Source organism: Sphaerodactylus townsendi, linkage group LG13 (genome assembly GCF_021028975.2).
Source record: "Sphaerodactylus townsendi isolate TG3544 linkage group LG13, MPM_Stown_v2.3, whole genome shotgun sequence".
NCBI lineage: Eukaryota > Metazoa > Chordata > Lepidosauria > Squamata > Sphaerodactylidae > Sphaerodactylus > Sphaerodactylus townsendi.
The window spans coordinates 41895797-41901092 of record NC_059437.1 but is presented as its reverse complement, the minus strand read 5'-3'; positions in this window follow the sequence as shown (position 1 = coordinate 41901092).

Here is a 5296-nt window from a genome sequence, read left to right as displayed (position 1 = left end):
CCTGCCAGCATGGCCAATTGGCCAATTGGCCATGCTGAGAACTGATAGGGAGTATATTATGTAATCCTGAAAACATCTGGAGCTGTGGTAGTCTCATATCATGAGCATTCTGGAGCCTGGTCATTGCTGGTAACCGAATGCATAACATGAGCCATTGGGCTGGTCTAACCAAGTATGTTATGCCATCATGGTTATATGGACTCTCCATGTTCAGAGGCATTAAACAATGGAAGAAGAAGAAGAGTTTGGATTCATACCACACTTTTCTCAACCACAAGGGCCTCAAAGCAGCTTACAAACTCCTTCCCTTCCTCTTCTCCTAACAGATACCTTGTGAGGTAGGCGAGGCTGAGAGAGTTCTGAGAGAACTGTGACTAGCCCACGGTCACCCAGCAGGCTTCATGTGGAGAAGCGGGGAAACAAACCTTGTTCTCCAGATTAGACTCCACTGCTCTTAACCACTGCACTTTACTGGAACACCAGTTGCAGAAGGGGGCAAATGCTTTGGACTCTTGTGACTCTGTTGGTCAGCCTTCTAGATCAGGAGCCTGCAACCTGCGGCTCTCCAGATGTTCATGGACTACAAATTCCATCAGTCCCTGCCAGCATGGCCAATTGGCCATGCTGGCAGGGGCTGATGGGAATTGTAGTCCATGAACATCTGGAGAGCCGCAGGTTGCAGACCCCTGTTCTAGATCACGTGGTTGTCCATCTTGGAAAAACATGACATAGGACTAGTAGCTGGTTGGTCTGATGGTACTTCACTCCAACATCCTTGCCCTGTCCTCCATGTTTTCAGAGTAGTTGAGCCATATAATCCACACTTTAACCCAAGACATCATCTTGAGGCGTTACAGCAGACGCCATATGCCCAAGCTGACAGAAGAGGTTATGAGATCATAGTCTGCCCGCAGCACTCCATAATGTGACTCTGAGGAAAGATCTAATTAATTTTTTTTAAAGTTGAAGCATACACTACATGCCCCACAACACTTGAGGAAACTGGTGCGGAACGGCTCTAGGAGATTCAAGGGAAGAACTCTGCTACGACTCTTCTCTGTGCTTCTTCTGGGCCTCTGTCTTCTCCTTGGAATGCTGCTCATTATTGTAATTTGCTCTCCGAACTTTCTCAAGCCGTGAGAAATTCCTAATATGCATAGTTTCCTTTGGATGAGACAGCATAATATCTGCTTAGTTACAAACACAGTAGCAGCATAACCATCTTTGGGTAGGCAGCATAGCTTCCCAAAAAGAGCAGCCATACCCCCAAAGATACTTCGTACAACAACTAACTCCATCTAGAAAATGTTAGCTCCCTATTTGTCCCCACTGCTAAGTGATTCCAAACTTTCAATTTCCTCTTAGTAGTTGCTGGAGAATATTTCTTTTCAAAACACTGGCTAGTCCTGCCTCATCCAATAAGAATGGGTATCAAACACTGGCTGGTATTGCATTTCAAAGCAAGAGAGAGATTCCCATTTGTGAAGAAACAGTCACACAGCCTTATTGCCCCCCCCTGACTAACCACTGAACACTTTAGGCAAAGCTATTCAAAACAAAGAAGGTGGTCAGATTGACTCCATTTTGGTTCCTACTGCAGAACTATGATAGACAAGGCATATGATGGGAGGAATTTCTATTTATTACAAGAAGTTATGGAGCTGCCCATATCAGTGGGAGAGTCCCCAAAATCAGGCACCCATAATGCTGAGTGGCCACCATTCATTTGGAGGGTGTTTTGAAATTTGGGGAGGCATACAGAGATCCCATTAATTTAGCAGCAACTTCCACCTTTTTCAAAGCAATTATATCTGCAGCTTCAATAGAACCCTGTTGGCATTGACAGCATTCAGTGTACTATTGAAAGCTTTCGCGGCAGGAATCAACTTGCTGTTGTGGGTTTTCCAGACTGTATGGTGTGGCCTGGTAGTTTTTGTTCCTAAGGTTTGCCCACATGGCTGTGGAAAAGCCACAACAGCTAGTTAACAGCGTTCACTTGTAATTATATAATTCATTCTGGAAGTTTCAGGTTGAAACCATTGCGTTGTTCAATCATGCTGTAAGAAATGGTATGGCAAACTCAGGGGGCTTTCTAAACTAGCAGAAGAGGCTGCATCAATCCTTAGATGGTTGTTGGGTCACGTTGTGTGATTAGCTGGGGAAAACGCTCCCAACCAGGTATTAGTCGGGTCTGCCTAGCATCTGAGATCATATAAGACCTGTGAGTATTTGATGCCTGGAGACTGTAGCAGTAGTTTTGAGCAAGATGTTTCCAAGTCAGAAACTGCAGTTAATGGTTATATCAAAGCAAACTGCTGGTCCCGTCCCCCCCCCACCCCCCCAAGCTTTTATAAAAAGCATTAATGGAATGCTGGCAAGGATGGCTCTCAATTGCTATCACATGTTTCAGGGTTGATAATGAAAACGGTTTTAATTCAAGGGCTCAAATGCTAGCTTTCAAAGAAAATATTCAAGAGCCTGGTCAGCAACTGGCAGGGCTCCTTTGACCAAGGGACTGAGGGGACCGTGATGGATCAACGTTGAAGGGATGGCACAGTTTGGCATCCAATGAGGCCTCCAGCCGCAAACTGGAGATACCGGGTCGATCTCTCATTTCCCAGTCGGAGAAGAGGTGCACGAGTGGATTGGGCTCTGCTGCTTCCCCCAGGGACCCCCCGCAACCATCAACACCACTGTGGTTCAGCTTGGCTTCTTTAGCTCTGCCAGCACCGACCCCCCGCAACCAGCAACACCACTGTGGTTCAGCTTGGTTTCTTTAGCTCTGCCAGCATTGACCCCCCGCAACCAGCAACACCACCGTGTTTCAGCTTGGTTTCTTTAGCTCTGCCAGCACTGACGTCCCCAAGGGCCAGCAGCAGATTCTTCCAGGCACTTCGGCATCAGGCGTCCCTGGAGGGCAAGCAGATTATGCTCTGCTCCCTTGGCTGTAGTTGCTGTTTGATGGGGGGGGGGGGGGCGAGAAACAGGATTGTGTGAGGGACGGTAGGGCTCATTGATTGGTGGCAGTGTGGGGATTGAGGTACCATGGAGGGACCATGTAGATAGTTGGTGGCCAACAGCCCTGAAAAATACTGCAGCCAGCTGTGAGGATATGGGAGGACTCAAGGCTTGCTGTCAATTCCGGCCTCCGTGGGTCCTGTGTATCCACATTCCCCTTTTCCTCATTGGGAAACAATGATAACACACAGGGCTTAGATCTCACCCCAGGCTACCAGTTGCTGACCTCAGCTCTTAAGAGCAGGTTCCTTTTTTATTACCTGGAAATTGCACAAAATTCACGCGTAGCTGGTCAATCCTTTCATGCTTGCTGACTTTGGGGGCTTTTTTACAGGTACATAATGTAAATACCTGGGGAGATTGCACCTGTTAAGTGTGTGGAGGAAACTGCTCCCTGGGGCTTATGATTTAAGTTTTAAAAGAAAGTCTGACTTTCCTCCGAGACATTCCGAATGCCCCCTTTGTATGCCCAAACAGCCCAGTGAGATAGCTCAGTCTGCGGCTGGAGGCCACCCTGAGGCCATCCATTGCATTTCATGGCAGAGAAGCAATTTGAATCAGTCTGTCTTTCCTGTTGGAACTGAAACTCTAATCCGGGGTCCCCAATCCTGTTGAGCCTGCAGGCATGTTAGGAATTTTTACATGGCACAATGGGTGCAGCAACAAAATGGTTGCCACAAGGGGTGGAGCCAGCCACAAAATGGTTGCCACAGCTTAACTTCAGTAACACAGTGACACTCCTTGTGCTGCGCCGTTAGCTGCTGCCAAAACAACATTTTGAACATCCACTGAATTCTCCAAAAGTCAGTCAGAAGCCATGTGGGGCAAAGATCCTACCTGGCTCTACCTGCTTTCTAAAAACACTTGGCAGGCACCGCAAAAGACTGGCAGTTGCCATGGCGCCCAGACGCCACGTTGGGGACCCTTACTCAAACCACTAGGCATGTTGATTTCTCTTTGTAATGATCTGATACATAATTCCTGTGCTGTTTGGGACATCACCTCCCATGTAGGAAATCGATATCATGTAATGTTTTCAGCCATCATCAGAAAGCAAGCGCTGGGCTAGGCTGGGGATCTTGAGTTCTCATGCTGGAGAACATTAAATAAACACAAGAGCGTTTCAGCCGTTCTTGAGGTTAGAAATGCAAATGTTGTGTGCATTGACTCTTCCGCCGACTGTTCAATTCCGCACCCAGCGGGAGCCGGTATACAAAAAGTCCTTCCTGACTTATTGCTGACAAAACTTTTTAGCTTTCAATTTGCCACTTGATGGGGCTTTTTTTCTCAGCCTTTTGTAAAAGAACTTCCTATGCTGGAGACTTTGTACATATTTATGACTTTATTAAAAAAGAAAAAAATATTAAAGTTGTCATTCTGGGTGCGTGTGTGTGTTTTCTCTCCAACACGTTTAAGATCCTCTACGATTCGTTCCCCCCAGCCTCAGCAAATTGCTATGATCAGACTAAGAAAAACCAACACTGTATAAATACACAGGTTCACATGCACGATGCTCGCTGGATCAGCCACGTATTCAGTCTTGGATGCTTCCAATGTGCCTTTACCTTGGCAGCGCGGCCTGTCTGGTTGAGACAAATTTGCTGATCCTGGATTGTAATAAAATCGAATGACTGGCATCAGACAAACTGCAGACTGAACTCTGCAAACGATATCTACTCCCCCACCCCTATTTTGCAATGCTGTTGAACCTTCAGTCTTCAAATATGGCCAGAAACAAAATAACTTTAAATCCAGTTTTATTGGCATTTAAATAAGAAGATAATTCAAATGAAGATTACACGCAGGGTTTTTAAAAGTAGTCATGGCACGAAACTCTTTCAACTGAGAATAAATTCTAGCAGTCAGTGTATATACTTTGCATAAATGTTTGAAACATGTATGATTTATCCAGAGCTCAGTGTTTTTGAACAATTAAGATGGGGCGGGGGGGGCGGGGGAGGGCACGAAAAGAAGAAATAATGGTGAGGGAAAAGATTGAGTCAGTGATGGACAACGTAACTTGTCCGTGCATCTATTAGAACATTTGAAAGCATTAGTAATCATGAGCCCATCTTCTATGCCTGCATGTTTTCACCCCTCTCTCCAGACCCATGATGGTTCCGTACTTTTTTTTAAAAAAAACCCAGAATTCTAAGCATTCAGAGATGTAGAAAGCAACAGATCATATCTGGGATAAAGATACAACGTTCCTGTCCTGGGGCATTCTGTTCCAAGTAACTGAAGTTGCAGCTGAGTTGCAGCAACCCAGTAGGGTTTT